Consider the following 19,678-nt stretch of genomic DNA (forward strand, 5'->3'; position numbering starts at 1 on the left):
ATCATAAAAATACATAAAAAAAAAATACTTAGACATCATAAAACTTTTTTTGATTTTTTTTTTGAAAAAATACAACTTTTAACACAAAATCGCTGAAAAGTTTTTTGAAAATAAAAATTATAAAAAAAATTGATTTTTTATTATTTTCAGCGAAATTTAAAAAAAAAGATGCGATTTTTTGATGTGTAAAGTCAAAAAAAGTTGTCATGTCTAGGTATTTTTTTATGCATTTTTTTAGGATTTTTTTGTTTTCCATATATATATATATATATATATATATATATATATATATATATATATATATATATGTGAGGACTCAAAAATAAGTGACGACTGTGAGGACAAATTTTTGTCGTAAGATTGAAAAAAAATAAAAGGTGGAGATTTGATGCTATTTATCGTCAATATATCGTGAGATGACATGACATTTTTGTAATTATATACGAGATTTTGACATTTTCTGTCAAATGTTAATTATTTGGATTTTAAATGAGTAAATGGAAAGAGGAAAAAAAAATCCGCTCGAGCATGCATTCCCCCCCCTCCTCTTATTTTGACTCTCTACCACATGTCAATACCTTATTTGGTGGGGAGTTTTTTTTCATCTACTTCGTTTTTTTGCCATAATTTTTTTTTTCTTTCAAAAAAAGAATCTGAAAAAACCAAAGTTCATAAAATTTAATTCTCTACAAAATGAGCACAATCTTAAAAATTAAAAAATATATGTATTTAAAAAAAAAGTTCTCCAAAAATCATAAAAGTTTAAAGGATACTTCTACTCAATATACTAGTGACTTTGTAAAAATATTTTTTCAAAAATAAGTGTTTGAAGTATTTATTTTTTATTTTAAAAAGTATTAATTTTTTAAAAAATATTGAACATAATATGATCTAAAATGTAATGACTCAAAATATTTATGATTAAAAAAAACTTTTTATTCAACTTATTTATGATCATTAATTTGTTATGATCTAAAAATATTTAAATTCAAATATTTTATAATCCTTAATTATTTCTTTAATGCTTAAAAGTTAAGTGATTCAAAATAAAGAAAATGAAAAACTAGATAAAATCCTTAATTACATATTAGTTTTTAGCAAACAAAATTAGCACTTATCACAAACTAGCCATCAAAACCATAAGCCAATGAAATGGTCCGCTCTTTCGCCAAAATGGTCTACTATTTTCGCATATGTATATAAGGGAACAAAATCATTTTTTCAAAACAAAAGCGTAGACCCTTATAAGGTCTACGGTTTCCTCTCGATGGTCTATAGCCATAGACCATAAATGGTATACTGTTACGTCCAAAAAACTACTATTTCGATTTTTTTTTATATTTTTTTGAGTATTTGGCTACTATTTGTATCCATTTTTTTCTTATTACTTGTTTATGTCGTTATCAATATACGATATTTTTAATACAACACTTTTTAATACAAAAAAATCGAAACAGTAGACCATTTTTAATCTACGGTTTGAAAAACCGTATATCATCAAGAGGAAACTATAGACCATAAAATGGTCTATGCTTATATTTTGCAAAAATAACTTTTCCCTTTATATAGATATGCGAAAAGTAGACCATTTCATTGACTCACTGTTTTAATGGTTAGTTTGGGAAAAATGCTAATTTTTGACTAAAAACTAATATGTAATTAAGAATTTTTGCTAGTTTTGTCATTTTCTCTTCAAAATATATAATGATCCATAATTTTTTAGAAAAAATAAACTATATTTAATTGAATATATTATTGATCCAAGTTCATACAATTAAAAAATGATTTGATTCAAAATACTATGATTCAAAATAATTTGATTTGATCCAAAAAAAAATTGATTAAAAAAAAATATGAACCGAAATATTATGATGGTTAATATTTTTCTTATTTAAAATTTTATGGTTAAACATTAAAACTCAAACTGATATTTAGTTTTAAAATTCAAAAAAAAAAAACAAAAACAAATATAAAATAATAAACAAAAATAAAGAAAAACACTAGTATCTTCAAGTATGTAGTAAAGATATTAAAAAAGAAAAAAAATAATTATTATAAAAAAGAAAAAATAAAAAAAGAAAACGAAAAAAAACTTTAAAACAAGCATATAACTGTTTAATTTTTTTTGAATTTAACGAGAAATTAAATAAATAAAAATAATAATAAAAACTTAAAAAAACTAAAATAAACAAAAATAAATAATAAAAAACACTTAAATGATGTTTGCTACACATGATTAAATTCTTGAATCCGTATTAATCACCACGGACGTTCCAAGTATTGGATTTAATGTTTGTGCCATTGACGAAATGGATGGTGAAGAATTGTCCTTGCCTCACCGTATTTTGAGTACTCACCGAAACCGGTTATATATATATATATATATATATATATATATATATATATATATATATATATATATATATATATATATATATATATCAAGTTCAATAGCTTACTCCTTTTTAAGGAGCGAACCAACAAACCAATCTAAAAAAATTCTTATGCGTTTAATTGATGTATTGTTTTTTTTCCTATTTGTTTCACAAAACCTTTAGCCCTCCATCTCATGTTATGTTCTGATCATCACGCACTACATCTCTGATCACCTATGATGGGTTGAGTTCAGTCAACGGCCATTGCCTAAGGTACATATACATACCAGATCGACATCAGAGGCTAATTATCTCTTTTTCCTGTCGTTGTCGCCTTTCCTCTCCTCCAGATGATGCTGCCTCAACCATGGAAACATCCACGAGAGAACGAGAACACATGCTTGCATCCTCTATCATTCCCATCCCATCACCAGAAACATTAATAAAACCCTTCACCATCATCACTATCATCTTCACGACAACGTCATCTTAACTTCGTTATCATATTGAGACCCCACTTGCAATCAAAAGCAGCGCACAAGCATAAGAAAATACATAGAAAAGGGGAGGAGAAAGTTGGTGCTGGGTCAAGGTACGTATATCGATTGCGACAAATATCTGAAATTATTCATCATGTTCATCCATGAACATATCGATTTAATTGGTTTGTTATAAGGTTATTTTGATTAGATTGTCATCAAAGTATCCTTAATTTGAAGTAATTTTTTTAAAAAAAAAAATCTTACACATTTGAAAGATACATTGCTTTTTTTCCTACTTGTTTCACTGAAACCTTCGAAATCATGATCCGTTAAGCAATTAGATGAATTATGTAGTTTTTATTTTTTGTCAATAAGGAAAATACTGGGGCCAACAAAAGTATTTCCCTGTGAGTTTTTTCATAGTTTGATCACATGTGAGGTTCTTATTTATTTTATTTTTTGTTGTTGATTTATATGATGTTTCTTCTTTTTTAAGCAGAACTTGGGAAGACATTGCAAGAATTGCAAGCTCTTGTTTGTCAGTAAAAATACCTAGATTCAACACCCATGCATGATTGCAATGCAATACTTGACTTAAACTTTCAAGATGCTCCTGCTGAAGATCTTTGTTTGGACTTCACACTTCCTGGTTTTCCAAATGACATTTTGAAACGTAGCAACGAATATGTATTTACTCATCCTTTTACCTTTCAATTTTTTTCCTGCTAGCATTCTATGATAAGGTTGTTGTCTATATTCATAATTCATATGCTTCTTGTGTGGGGATCAACATAGATAATTTGGAGGTGTACACTTCCCTTGTAGTTGTTGCTACTGTCAAGATAAGTATCACAAGGCAAATGGAAGCATTTAGAGTTGGATCAATCAGATCATATTTTTGTTATATATATATATATATATATATATATATATATATATATATATATATATATATATATATATATTTGTACTTTATATCATGTTGCTTCTTGAAGTCTCGTGTATAAAAGAAATGATGATTTTTCATATGTTCTCTTTTTTACATATTGGTGACAATACGTTACAATTTTATTGTTATAGATGTAATATAATGTATTTTTGTAACACCGTAAAATTTCAAACCAAAATTTTCAATTTAAAACACATTTTTCTCATTTCAAAAATCACAAAAGTGCCACGAATATCAAATCATCAAAACACATGTCCAAAAATTGTATATATCACAAATCCAGGATCCTCCCAAAACATAACTCTAACTCTGGTGTTTGTGTGTGTGTGTGTACAATCAAGTCGGCGCCTTCCCGTGATCCTAATAAGTACCTGAAACACATAACACATAACACGGTAAGCACGAAGCTTAGTGAGTTCCCCAAAATACCACACGCAGATCGCAATAGCAACTCGAGGCTATAACTCAATAAGACCCTCTGGTCAATGTGTCTCAGTGGGACCCTCCGATCCTAACTCAATAAGCTCATAATAATAAAAATCAACATAAATAACATAGACATAATGCAAAATATTAAGATGCACAGGTAAGCACATAAGACATCTCAGTCACACCAAGATACCACTCATGGTAAGTATAGTGAGAAGACTTACCTCATAAGAATTGGATAACCTCGAAGTCGAATCACCAGTCTAGCCTCTGCCTAACACATACGATAATTATCCCTAATTAATAACAACTCTCAATGAAGCTAGACTAACCCTTCCATAAACTCACAGAAGGGTAAAAGACCATTTTACCCCTCCATGGCCTTAATAGTCCACAGATTGACGAAACTCTAAAAGTCAACCAAAGAGTCAACGGCAGAGAGTACGCTGCACGAACCAACTCTCTACGATGGGTGTAGTCTCCTGGCATACATGCATCAGGGATGATCGACTTGTACATTGCGTGTACTGGGATTACACCCAACGTACATCCTAATTTCACTCTCTCTACTCGTTTGGTCTTAATCAGTTAAGACCTTGGCACATATCACAGATCTGGACTCCCTAATAGCTCTTACTCCATAAAGTCAGTGACTTTAAGCCTTTGCATGGCTGATATGGTCACAAAGACACAAAACCCTCACTCTCTTAACTCAAAATGCTCATATCTCATGCATGGTTTGATTCCAACGTCCAAGTCTTGTTTTTTATGACACTAGTCCACTAAATACACTCAAATGGGTTGATCATAGTCTTTGGAGCTCAATATATCATAAAGTCTCCAACTTTTGGGACAAAAACCCTAAAATACTCTACTATGATGCACAAATCGAAAGAATGAGAAAGCTTGAAGCTTTATCCCTCTATAATGAAGCTCCCAACCCATATATGCTTAAGATCTAAGGGCCTGGACTCTCACTCCTTTTTCTCCAAAGCTTCTTCTTCACTCCAAGAACACACAAAATCACTGAAAGGATCTCAAATGCACTCACAAGCTCTATGAACGAAGGTTTAGAGTTTAGTGGCCAGGAATGAGGCCATCATATCCTTTATGTAGGGACACACCCTAAATTAGGGTTTTCACTCTGGGCCTATTACGCCCAGTGTACCCTCTGGTACGCCCATTGTACTAGGTGGTTTCTGTTGGATAAGGTGTCTAAGTCCATAACTATTTCTAGTATGTACTTGACCCGACCCGGCCTGGTCCATTTGGGTTGCATGGCACCATGCAATTGGATAGACTAAATGAGAGAAATAACACTTGTGGTTTATTAATATATTATAAGTTCTAATATATTAATAGTATTTTTTAATTAGTTTGATCAAGAATTAATTAAGTGATCAAAAGATAACTAATTAAATATATAGGTTGATTTTGTAAATCATCCATAACTTGTATAGTGAGCTAAGAGGCTCCATGGATTATCAAGTTGGGTTAAACCTATAGGATGCTCCATGGGAGTTACAAACCCATGGGTCATGGAAATGAAGAGTCATGATATATTAGGGTTTACATGGTTTAACCCTAGATGTGTCACACTATATAAGGATCATCTTCTCCACCAAAATCGGCTACACAAAGGAACAAGAGGGCTAGGCCGATTTATAGAGTGTGTGTATTCTCTCAAAATTCATTTCAAAAACATTTGGTGTTTTGTGAAGCATTTGAGGAATCACACTTGGGGTGCTAGGCTCTCAACGTTTCAAGGAATCAAAATCAACTACAAGGTATGTAATTCTAGCCATCCTTGTAAGATAAAAGTTCCCCATGTATGCTAGATAGGATTATGAGCCTTGGAAACCAAATTTTGCATGTATTTACACAAACATAGATCCAAGGTTTATTAGGGTTGCATGTATACTTAGGAAGTGTTAGAATGCTCAAAACCCATCAGTGGTATCAGAGCCTCGGCTTGTTTGTGAATACTTGATGCAAAACAGTGTTAAAAATCGAGTTTTTTGCTGTCTGCTCAGGGGACTCGACGAGTCAATGGGGAGGACTCGACGAGTCCAAGTGTAAATGCAACCAACTCGGCGAGTCTGTTAGTGCACTCGACGAGTTGGTCATGTAGAATGCAGAAATTCGATTTGTGCTGCTGGAAATGGACTAGAAACATTACCCTAAACTATTTTGGTATTATAAAACTTGTTTTAGATGGTGTAATGGTTGTTCTAATCCATTTACAACGGCTAATATCAAATTTTCATGATTATATGTGTTCATATGCTCTTGAAATGTTGATATGAATATTCATGTTCTTATGAGTTCTTGATAGATCATAGGAGTTACTTGTTTATATGATTAATTTATGATCTTTATGTGTTTTAATGGAGTCCATAACTTGTCCCCACGTTATAGATAACCAAAAGTCTCTTTGTGTTAAAAACCATTAAAAGAACACATAAGTTATAAAATGAAGAGTCTTCATTTTAATGGCTCATAAGTTATGAATGTGAAAGGTTTTGTAAAGTTACAAAACTTGCCCTCAAGTTTCGGAGCATGTAAAGTCACTTAATAAACTTTAGTTCCAACCCTTAGAATTTTAAATGTTAAAATTCAACCCTTATACTTTATATTATAAGTTAATATATATATATATATATATATATATATATATATATATATATGTATGTATAAGATTAAGTCGTCTTACCTCTAGTACGCCTCATTCACGAAGCCGGTCTATAAAGGGGGGGGGGGGGTATAAGGTAGTTGCCTATAAAATGGCAACATAATGGGTGTCCACTCTCACCCACCGCTTCCTTGATTGGTGGAGGGTCGTTAGCCGAACAGGTAAGGACAAGGACTTATAAATTCTCATTAAAAGTATGATGAATATTATAAAGTAACTAAATGCTTTTATTAAATTCCCAATCTTAGTTACTTTAGGAAAAATGTGAATAAGGTGCTAATCCATGAAATTACTCTTTACACTTTGTTTAAGTCGTTGGTGGAGTGCGTGTGGTTAACCGACACACTAACTTGGACTTAACAAGGTAGGTAAAGGGTGACTTAAGGTTGATCATAGTATCGGTGGAGCATGTGTGGTTTACCGACACATCGATTAAGCGATAAACTTTAAGGGTACCAAGTGATTTGCATGGTTACTTCACACCTCATTTTGTGATCCTCGGTATCCCAGTCACAAAACTTAGAGGGCACACTCGAGATTGAAACATGCCATTGAAAAGTTCAATGGATCTCAAAGAATCTAGGAATTTCTAATAACCAATTTAAAACCTAATAATTATATTTCGTTTCATGGTGGAAATTGGTGAATCGTCATTCACCTACCTTCCAAATATGTTATAGCTTGGATTACGACATACCTCTTCTAAGTTATCATATATTGTGATTGGATCCTAGCGTTAATATTACATTTGGGTGATTTGTTAAGGACTTTCTTAATATCTAAACTAATCTTGTTCTCTTCATTAAGATGTCTTCAAACAACGCTGCTTCTGGCTCTAATCCTAATGGCTCCTTTACCCTTATGAACTTGTGTGGGAAAGTCACTTTTGATGGATCCAACTTCAATGAATGGATCAGAAACATCAGGATGATTACTCGCTACGAGGATAAAGAATATGTCCTCGATAAGGAGCTTTAGGAGATTGATGAGACCACTGTAACTCCCCAGGAGATCGCTGACTTCCAGGCACATGAAAGGGATGCTACCAAAGTAGCATGCACCATGATGGCCACCATGACAGTGGAACTCCAAAAGTCCTATGAGGACTTCTACCCTTTTGAAATGCACCAAGATTTGATGGAAAGATACCATCAAAGAGCACGACAAGAGAGGTATGGAATCATTTGCTCCATGATAACAACCATGATGAAGGATGGAGAGTCCGTGACGATCCACATGCATAAAATGCAAAGGTATGTGGATCGGCTGCTGAAGCTTAATGTGAACTTCCCCGAGGAGCTTGCAATAGATATCATTTTTCACTCCTTACCATCGTGCTATGATCAATTACGCATGACATATCACAGGAATAAGGAAGAGGTCACACTCAGCAAACTTTAGGGACTCCTCAAGACAGCAGAAACAGGTCTTAAGGGTAAGTCGGTTGTTAACACTCCTACTCCAAACTCCGCCCTGGTTTTGGCAATCGGGAAAGGTCGAGGGAAGAAGAGGAAGTGCTCTTCGAAGGGTACCAAGGATAGGAACCTTGATGGCTGTTCTTCAAGTGGAACCAAGAAAGGTTTCATCACTCCTTCTTCTGACCCAGAAGAGGCTGAATGCTTCTATTGCCGTGAAAAGTCACACTGGAAGCGGAACTGCCCAAAATACCAACAAGATGTGAAGGATGGGAAAGTTAAACCCAACCATGCAGGTATTTACACTATCTTATCTAATAACTCACCCCATTCTAACTCTTGGGTCCTTGATACCGGTTGTGTCATTCATATCTGTTCTGATTTGAATGGACTAAGAAGAACTGAGAATGTGGAGCATGGAAGAATAAACTTAATCATGGGGAATAGGAAAGCTTTACCTGTCACCAAGATTGGAGTTTATACTTTTTCGCTAAGTACTGGGTTTAGTTTAGATTTGAATAAATGTTGTTATTCTCCAGAAATGGCAAGAAATATTATTTTGTTTCATGCATTGTATAAACAAGGTTTTACCTTTTCATTTGATAATGAAGTTGGTTCGATTAATGCTTTCTTTAATAATGTTATTTATTTTAAAGCATTACCTTGTGATGGTGTGTATGAAACTATATTTGTGGTTGATAACTTAGGAAATAATGTTTTGTGTATTGATTCTGTTAATGATAATAACTTGGATAAAGCGTCATTAGGGCATTGTCGTCTTGGAGTCATTTGACCTAAAGTTAGATGATAGTTGCGAATCATGCTTACTTGGAAAAATGACAAAGTCACCCTTCACAGGTTCGTGTGAGAGGGGTGAAGGTATGTTGGATCTCACACACATGGATGTGTATGGACCCTTCAAACATGCCACAAGGGATGCTAATCCTTATTATTTGACTTTTACTGATGATTATAGTAGATATGGATATGTCTACTTAATCAAGCATAAGTCAGAGACTTTCGAAAGGTGTAAAGAGTTTAAACAGGAAGTCGAGAATCAATTGGGCAGGAACATTAAGATGCTTCGATCTGATCGAGGTGGTGAGTATCTTAGTTCAGATTTCCTCGACTATCTTAGGGAATGTGGGATTGTCTCACAATTGACACCTCCCAGGACACCGCAGTTGAATGGTGTGGCTGAGAGGCGTAATCGAACCCTGTTGGACATGGTTCGTTCCATGATGAGTTGAGCTTCGCTACCAATCTCATTTTAGGGGTATTCCTTAGAGACTGCCACCCATATCCTTAATTTAGTCCCTACAAAAAAAGTTGCCAAAACTCCACATGAGATATGGACTGGTAAATTACCCAAACTAGACCACATCACGATTTGGGTTTGCGAGGATTTCGTGAGACGCGAGACTCATGATAAGCTCGAACCCCGAAGCGAGAGGTGTATTTTCATCGGCTACCCACATCAATTCTTTGGTTACCTCTTCTACAGACCTAGTGAAAATGTGGTCTTTGTAGCAAAGAGGGCTGTCTTTCGAGAGAGATAGTTCATAAGCCAAGGAGACAGTGGGAGGCAAGTTGACCTTGAGGAAATTCAAGAGTCAAGTGGTGAAGGAACTTCAGAACCTAGCACTCAACTTGAGGAAAAAACTCCTGTTGAGCCAATTGACATGTCTGTACCTCTGAGATGTTCCACAAGGGTTAGGAATGCACCTAAGCATTACTATGGATTCCATATTACTGCAGAAGGTGATACACTTATCAGTGATGAGACACTGATAGGTCTGGATGAACCTAACAGTTACGCGGAAGCCATGGCAGGCCCTGAGTCAGCCAAATGGAAAGAGGCAATGGACAGTGAGATACAGTCCATGTATGACAATCAAGTTTGGAACTTGGTTGAGAATGTACCAGGTCGTAAAACTGTAGGGTGCAAATGGATCTTCAAGAAGAAGACCGACATGGGTGGTAATGTACACACTTATAAGGAACGACTAGTTGTAAAGGGTTTCTCACAAACTCCGGGAGTTGTTTATGATGAGACCTTTTCTCCAGTTGCCAAGATTAAGTCTATTAGGGTTCTGTTAGCCATAGATGCATTTCATGACTATGAAATATGGCAAATGGATGTCAAAACCGCTTTCCTTAATGGAAAGTTGGATGAGGGTGTTTACATGAGTCAGCTAGAGGGTTTTGTCAACACAGAGTACCCTAATAGAGTGTGTAAGCTTGAGAAATACATTTTTGGATTAATGCAAGCGCCTCGCAGATGGAATCTTTGATTTGATGAGAAAGTCAAAGAGTTTGGCTTTTCTAGGAGGAAAGATGAATCCTGTGTATATGTCAACGCTAGTGGGAGTATAGTTAGCTTTTTGGTATTATATTTCGATGACATACTACTCATAGGAAATGACATCCCAACTCTGCAGGAAGTTAATTCCTGGCTTGGGAAGTGTTTCTCTATGAAGGACCTAGGAGAAGCTACCTATATTCTAGGGATAAGGATCTTGAGAGACGGGAGTAAAAGACTAATAGGACTTAGTTAGAGTACCTACTTGGATAAGGTGCTGAAGTGATTCGGCATGCAGGATTCCAAGAAAGGAGAGTTACCCATCCAGAGTAACGCCAGATTGAGTAAGACACAAAGCCCTGGTACTGAGGCTGAGATAGCAGAAATGAGTCGAACACCTTATGCTTCGGCAGTAGGATCGATCATGTATGTTATGACGTGTACTCGACCTGATGTAGCCTTTGCCTTGAGCATGGTTAGCAAGTATCAGGGGAACCCTGGCAAGGCACACTGGACTACGGTAAAGAATATTCTCAACTACCTACGGAGGACTAAGGACTGGGTTCTTACCCTCGGTGGGAGTGATGACTTGAGAGTTGTAGGGTATAGTGATGCTAGCTTCCAGACTGATAGGGATAATTTCCACTCTTAGTCAGGCTGGGTCTTTACCTTAAACAGAGGAGCAATTTCTTGGAAGAGTTCCAAGCAAGAGACAGTGGCTGATTCAACTTGCGAATCAGAGTAGATAGCAGCTAGCGAGGCAGCAAAGGAGGCGATATGGCTGGAGAACTTCATTGGAGACCTTGGAGTTGTACCAGCTATTAAGGAGCCAATGGAAATTTTCTATGATAGTGAAAGTGTTGTTGCCTTAGCAAGGAACCAAGGGATCACGGGAGATCCAGACACATCGACAGAAAACATCATTTCATCAGAAATCGAATAGAAGAAGGACTCCTCGCGGCAAAGAGGGTATCATCGGATGAGAATCCAGCAGATCCCCTCACGAAGGGACTGACTCAGGTTAAACATCTCCAACATGCTCGGAGCATAGGGCTGAAGGATGATATTAGATTTATTAGTTAGATAACCTCGAAATTTGTAATGTGTTATTGACATTAGATGATGAATAAAAGGTGTTTTATTTATGAGTAAAGTGTTGCTATCTCTTGTCGATCGTTTACTATATTTCGTTTGCATGTTTTGACTTCCAGAATAATTATGTTTGGTATATCATATTATTTGAACCTCCACAGTCGGTCATATGTCGGAAGTAAGTATGAATCAAGACTGTCATGATTGGTTGCAGAGGTCTAAGTTGTTGGACATGGCTACAACAATCATGAGTGCTCATAAGTTCTGAGCAATAGACTCAACCCACGCTCACTGGAATCACTTCATGGAATTTATCTCGAGTGATCGTGAGACGGTAATACCATATAAGTCTTCAAACCTAGAGATATGATTTGTTACTTATGAGTTGGTTATGCATCAATTGTATGTAAACGCATTGGTAACTCGATGTTATAAAACGTGCCTTTGTGTATAATTCAATAAGTGGTAGAACAAACATATGAGTCAAAGTTTATATGTTCCTTCTTGGATTAGAAGCTGATATCTGGGCCCCTCGATGATTTTTTTTTGACCCATGTACCGAGCCCGGTCAGAACTAAGTTGATGTGTTCAATTAAGTTCTTTGTCAAACAAATCGGAAATCAGGAAAAAAATTGTTGGACAATAAGTAAGACATTGTTCCATGTATTTTTCCTGCTGATATCTAGAGCAGAGGATTATATGATCACTTATCTTAAATGGCGTATCATCATCTTCTCAGTTCCGAGAAACCTTGAAAGAGCTACAATTGCTGATCGGTTCCTGAAGTCATACTTGTAGTTATAGTTATTAGACTTATCCAAGTGGGAGACTCTTGGATAAGGTGTCTAAGTCCATAACTATTTCTGGTATGTACTTGACCTGACCCGACATAGTCCATTTGGGTTGCATGCCACCATGCAATTGGATAGACTAAATGAGAGAAATAACACTTGTGGTTTATTAATATATTATAAGTTCTAATATATTAATAGTATTATTTAATTAGTTTGATCAAGAATTAATTTAGAACTAATTAAGTGATCAAAAGATAACTAATTAAATATATGGGTTGATTTTGTAAATCATCCATAACTTGTATAGTGGGCTAAGAGGCTCAATGGATTATCAAGTTTGGTTAAACCCATAGGATGCTCCATGGATGCTCCATGGGAGTTACAAACCCATGTGTCATGGAAATGAAGAGTCATGACACATTACGGTTTACATGGTGTAGCCCTAGATGTGTCACACTATATAAGGATCATCTTCTCCACCAAAATCGGCTACACAAAGGAACAAGAGGGCTAGGCCGATTTTTAGAGTGTATGTATTCTCTCAAAAGTCATTCCAAAAGCATTTGGTGTTGTGTGAATCATTTGACGCATCACACTTGGGGTGCTAGGCTCTCAAGGTTTCAAGGAATCAAAATCAACTACAAGGTGTGTAATACTAACCATCCTTTTAAGATAAAAGTTCCCCATGTATGCTAGATAGGATTATGAACCTTGGAAACCAAAATTTTCATGTATTTAGACAAACATAGATCCATGGTTTATTAGGGTTGCATGTACACTAAGGAAGTGTTAGAATGCTCAAAACCCATCAGTTTCCGCGTCAAATGCACGCATATAAGTACGCTGAGCATACACTCACGTACGCCCTACGTACTTATTCACCACCTTTTCTCAAAAAAGGGATAAATTGGACAAGTACTCAAAAGACCAAGGGTTACGAGGTATACCTGGACTTGGGATGTTACAATTCTCCACCACTAGAATCAGACTTCGCCCTCGAAGTCATGCTCCATAAATAACTCTGGATACTGCTCTCGCATCTCAGACTCCGGATCCCAAGTCAACTCGGACCCTCTCCGATGCTCCCACTGGACCTGAACCAGGGGCACCTCTTTGTTCCTGAGAACCTTCACCTTTTGATCCAAAATCGCGATCAGCCACTTAGTGTAATTCATGCTCACATCCACCTGAATGTCCTCTAGGAGTACCACTGCCGTCTCATCGGCTACACACTTCCTTAACTGGCACACGTGGAAGGTGTTATGAATCTCACTCTACTCTGTAGGTAGCTCCAACCGGTATGCTACCCTACCCACTCTGGCGGTAACTCTGAAAGGGCCGATGTATTTGGGCCGCAACTTGCCCCATTTCTTGAATCAGATCACCCCTTTCCATGGTGATACCTTCAGGAGGAGAAAATCTCCAACCTGAAACTCTAGCTCAGATCGTCGCCTGTCTGCATAACTCTTTTGGCGTCTCTGGGCCGTCAATAACCTCTGTATGACCTGTTGAATCTACTCCGTCGTCTTCAACACTATCTCAGTGCCACCATCACTCTTTGCCATACTTCTCCCCAATAAATGGAAGTCCGACATCTCCTCCCGTATAGAAGCTCAAAGGGAGGCATATCAATACTCGAATGATGGCTGTTATTGTAAGAAAACTCAGTCAGGGGTAAGTAAGTGTCCCAAATTCCTCCGAAGTCCATAACACATGCACACAACATGTCCTCAAGCGTCTGAATTGTCTGCTCGCTATGACCGTCCATCTGCGGGTGGTATGCGGTACTGAAATGCAAATGTGTGCCCAACTCCTCATGAAATTTCTTCCAAAACCTGGAAGTAAAACGCACGTCTCGATCTGACATAACGAGGTCGGCACTACATGTTGTGCTACCACCTCTCTCACATAGATCTCGGCCAGTCTCTCTGCAGAAGAGCTCTTACTAATAGCAAGGAAGTGAGCACTCTTCGTCAGCCGGCCCACAATCACCCAAATCGCATCAACGCCACGCGCAGTCCTCGGTAATTTGGTGATAAAGTCCATAGAAATCTACTCCCACTTCCACTGGGGAATCTTTAAAGGCTGTAATGGACCATGTGGATGCTGGTGCTCTGCCTTAACCCGACGGCAGGTCAAGCACCTCTCAACTACCCATGCCATATCCCTCTTCATATAGGGCCACCAATAATCTCTCTTCAGGTCCAAATACATCTTTGTGGCCCCCGGATGGATCAAGAATCTCGATCTATGTGCCTGCTCCATCAGTATTAACCAAGCTTCGCCAGTATAGGGCACCTAAATCCACCCTCGGAAAGTCATAATCCCACGACTATATATCACAAACTCAGATACCTGCCCACTCACCCACTCCCTCTTGCGGTTCTCCGGTCTCACGGCCTCCACCTGGGCCTCTCGAATAGTATCTAAGACTGGAGTCATCACCGTCATCCTCATACACACATCTCGGATCAGAGCACTCGATGCTCTACGGCTCAGGGCATCAACTACCACATTAACCTTCCCAGATGATACAGGATCTCACAGTCATAGTCTTTCACCACATCCAACCACCTCCGCTGTCTCATATTCAAGTTGGGCTGATCCATGAGATACTTCAGGCTCTTATGGCCCGTGTATTTGGTATACCGGACCCCGTACAAATAATGACACCAGATCTTGAGGGCGAACACCACGGCCCCCAACTCCAGATCATGGGTGGGATATCTCATCTCATGAAGCTTCAACTGCCTCGATGCGTATGCTATCACGTGCCCCCTCTGCATCAGCACCGCATCCATCCATGGTATAGATGCATCGCAGTAAACCACAAATTCCTCCACTCCCTCGGGGAGGGCTAACATCGGGGCTTCACATAATTTCTGGCGAAGAGTCTCAAGTGAGGCCTACTGCTCGGGACCCCAAATAAAAGTAACACCCTTCCGGGTCAACCTGGTGAGAGGGATGACAATCTTGGAGAAATCCCTGATAAAACTCCGATAGTAGCCAGCCAAACCTAGAAAACTCCTAATCTCAGTGGGGTATCTTGGTAGCTCCCACCTCATCACCACCTCTATCTTGGCCGGGTCAACCAATATCTCATTTTGGTTAATGAGGTGCCCCCAGGAATTAGATCTCTCATAATCAGAAATCACACTTGGAGAATTTATCATAAAGCCTCTCCGACCTCAAAACTCCAAGAATCTCTCTCATATGCTCATCGTGCTGCTCTCTGGATCTCGGTTACACGAATATATCATCGATGAACATGATTACCGATCGATCCAACATAGGCCTGCACACCCGGTTCATGAGGTCTATGAAGGCTGTTGATGCATTGGTGAGACCAAAAGGCATCACCACAAACTCGTAGTTCCCATAACGAGTCCTAAAGGCTGTCTTCTTGATATCCTCCCCGCAGACTCTCATATGATGATAACTAGACCTCAAATCGATATTGGAAAACCAAGACGCCCCATGTAACTGATCAAACGAATCATCGATCCTCGGAAGTGGATAACGGTTCATGACCGTCAACTTGTTCAACTCCCAGTAATCAATGCACATCTGGTGTAAACCATCCTTTTTCTTGACAAAAAGGATCGGCGCTCCCACGACGAGCTACTCGGTCTGATAAATCCCTACCCCAGCAGCTCCTGGAGTTGTGAGGATAACTCTTGCATCTCTAGTGGTGCAAGGTGATAAGGTGCCTTGGTGATAGGTGCCGCTCTCGGAACCATGTCAATCCGAAACTTCACTTGCCTCTCGGGAGGCACACTAGGTAACTCCTCAGGAAAAACATCTAGAAACTCACACACTATTGAAACCTCAGCGATAAAACTTGGCCTCTCTATAGCAACCCGTGTATCCATCACATTCACGAAGAAGCCCCTACAACCATGTTGTAAACTCTGTCTTGCTCTGGTAGCAGAGCAGAAAGTTGACCCAGATCTGGTACCCGCGCCATACATTGTAAGCACTCCGCCACTAGGGTCTCGTATCGTCTCTAACTGTCGCTCGAAGTCAATCATATCTCCAAATCGACTCAACCAGTCCATGCCCACTATGACACATACATCACCCGTCGCTATCGGTACCATATCTATCGGGAACTCGACACCAAAAATCTCCAGCACACATCCTCGGAACACATCAGTAGCAAAAACTACGTGCTCGTCGGCTATGGAAACCCTCAAAGGTCAGCTCAACTCCTCATGTCGGATACTGATGTGACGATTAAAAGCTAAAGACACAAAGGATCGACTCGCACCCGAGTCAAACAACACCAACGTAGGTACAGAACTCAAAAGAAATGTACCTAGATACAACACAGAATAAGAACAATAATTCTCAAAATAAATAAATAAGGAAATACGTACCAGCCACGACATCAAGTATTGCGTAGACCTCCTCTGCTGTCAGTTGAAAAGCTCTCCCACGAGCCCTCGGAACCTTGGCCTTCACCGGCCGACTGTGAATAGCACCCAAAGTAGCAGGAGTGAAACCCTAGGCTGATCCCTAAACAAGCTGAGTGCACCCAGCCTTCCGATGATCGGTCTGAATGCAGGGAAAGCAGACTGCAAATCCCTTGGGGAAATCCTTCGCCATATGCCCCTCCGTTCCACATTTATAGTAAATCCCCGCCCGACAAGATCCCTCGTGACTCTTGCTGCACTTGCCACAAGTGCGGCCCTTCTGGCCTCTTGATCGTGAATCATCGGGCTTAGCCCGCTTCGCTGTCGGCTGCAACTGTGCTGGCCTCCGGTCTCTCCCCTGAGACTCTGTCTCCTCACTGGCATGAGTCTCCAACTCGATCTCCCTCCTCCTGGCATTTTCCTGAAGCTTGGAAAATGTCCAATAAGATGAGTTCACCACGAACTCTCGAATATCCCTCCTAAGAATGCTCAAATACTGGCTCATGCGTGCCTGCTTAGTAAACATGTGCTCAAGTCAGAACAACGGTGAGCACGAAGCTTAGTGAGTTCCCCAAAAATACAACATGCACAACGCAATAGCCACTCGAGGCTATAACTCAGTAAGACCCTGTGGTCAATGTGTCTTAGTAGGACCCTCCGGTCCTAACTCATTAAGATCATAATAATACTACTCAACATAAATCACATAGACATAATGCAGAATATTAAAATGCACATGTAAGCACATAGAAAATCTCAGTCACACAAAGATACCACTCATGGTAAGTATAGTGATAAGACTCACCTCGTAAGAATCAGATAACCTCGAACTCGAATCACCGGTCTAGCCCCCGCTTAGCACATACGATAATTATCCCTAATTAGTAACGGCTCTCAATGAAGCTAGACTAACCCTTCCATAAACTCACAGAAGGGTAAAAGACCATTTTACCCCTCCATGGCCTTAATAGTCCACAGATTGACCAAACCCTAAAAGTCAACCAAAGAGTTAACGGCAGAGAGTACGCTGCACGTACCAGCTCTCTATGCTAGGTGTACTCTCCTGGCATGCAAGCATCAGGGATGCTCGACTTCTACGTTGCGCGTATTGGGATTACGCCGAACGTACACCCTAATTTCACTCTCTGTACTCATTTGGTCTTAATCAGTTAAGACATTGGCTCATATCATAGATCTGGACTCCCTAATAGCTCTTACTCCATTAATTCAGTGACTTTAAGCCTTTGTATGGCTGATAAGGTCATAAAAACACAAAACCCTCACTCTCTTAACTCAAAATGCTCATATCTCATGCATGGTTTGATTCCAACGTCCAAGTCTTGATTTTTATGACATTAGACCACTAAATACACTCAAAGGGTTGATCAAAGTATTTGGAGCTAAATATCTCATAAAGTCTCCAACTTTTGGGACAAAACCCTAAAATACTCTACTACGATGCATAAATCGAAAGAGTGAGAAAGCTTGAAGCTTTATACCACTACATGAAGCTCCCAACACATATATGATCAGATCCAAGGGCCTGGACTCTCACTCCTTATTCCCCAAATCTTCTTCTTCACTCCAAGAACACACAAAATCACTCAAAGGCTCTCAAATGCACTCACAAGCTCTATGAACCGAGGTTTAGGGTTTAAGAAGGTTTGTTGTCTGAGAATCGTGGCCAGGAATGAGGCCATCGTATCCTTTATATAGGGACACACCCTAAATTAGGGTTTTCACTATGGGGCTAGTATGCCCAACGTACTAGGTGGCTTCTGCGTCAAAATAACATACATGAGTACGTTGAGCGTACACTCGCGTACGCCCCACATACTCATTCACCACCTTTTCTCAAAAAAGGGCTTAATTAGACAAGTACTCAAAAGACCAAGGGTTACAAGGTATACCTGGACTTTGGATGTAACACTTTTACACAAGTGGGTTCAATATCTGTTTTCCTAAGACATATCTTTTCAACATCTTTTCATTATTTTATTTAAATAAATTTCAACTAATTTATATGTTTGCTCATTGACCAGGTCTTTGACATTTCGGTTTGCAAATATTCATCGCAAATGAATTGGATCATTTACTTTGTGCTCAACGATAGTTATCAGAGTTGATATTCAAAGAAATTACGGGTATTCCGTAGTTCTGTCATGATGAAAGTTTTTTTTGTCTTGCTTTCGTGTCCTATAATCTCTCTTTCTTTTTTATTAATTCCTAAATAGCAACCCTCATATTTATTTTCAGAAATCAGAGGATGTTTTGTTGGGTTAGTTTTCATATGAAATTTTGTTGGGATTTGGGTATTTTGAGTGTTTATTATTAATCTTTTTCTTCATAATTTGATAAATGATTATTAGTCTTTTACCCATTATACCCCAGCCCCTTCATGTTTATATTTTTTGATTTTCGTTTAATTCTTTGGTAATATAAACAAAGTTGTGATTTATTTATAATAAATTTTATATGTGTTTGGCGAGACTGTCTCTTAGTTTTTTAAATAGAAGATGAACATATAAAATCAAAAATTTATTTTTTTATTGAATCTTGACCTCATTATAATTGTTGTATATGCATATGCTATGCATATGTCATATACTTATAAAGATGCATATACTTATTCTTATTCATATGCATATACATATGTCATATACTTATTCATATGCATATGCATATACTTATGAATATTCATATATTTATTAATATACATATTCATATACTTAT

Source organism: Lactuca serriola, chromosome 4 (genome assembly GCF_051521515.1).
Source record: "Lactuca serriola cultivar US96UC23 chromosome 4, Lser_US96UC23_V15, whole genome shotgun sequence".
In the NCBI taxonomy this organism is placed as follows: Eukaryota; Viridiplantae; Streptophyta; class Magnoliopsida; order Asterales; family Asteraceae; genus Lactuca; species Lactuca serriola.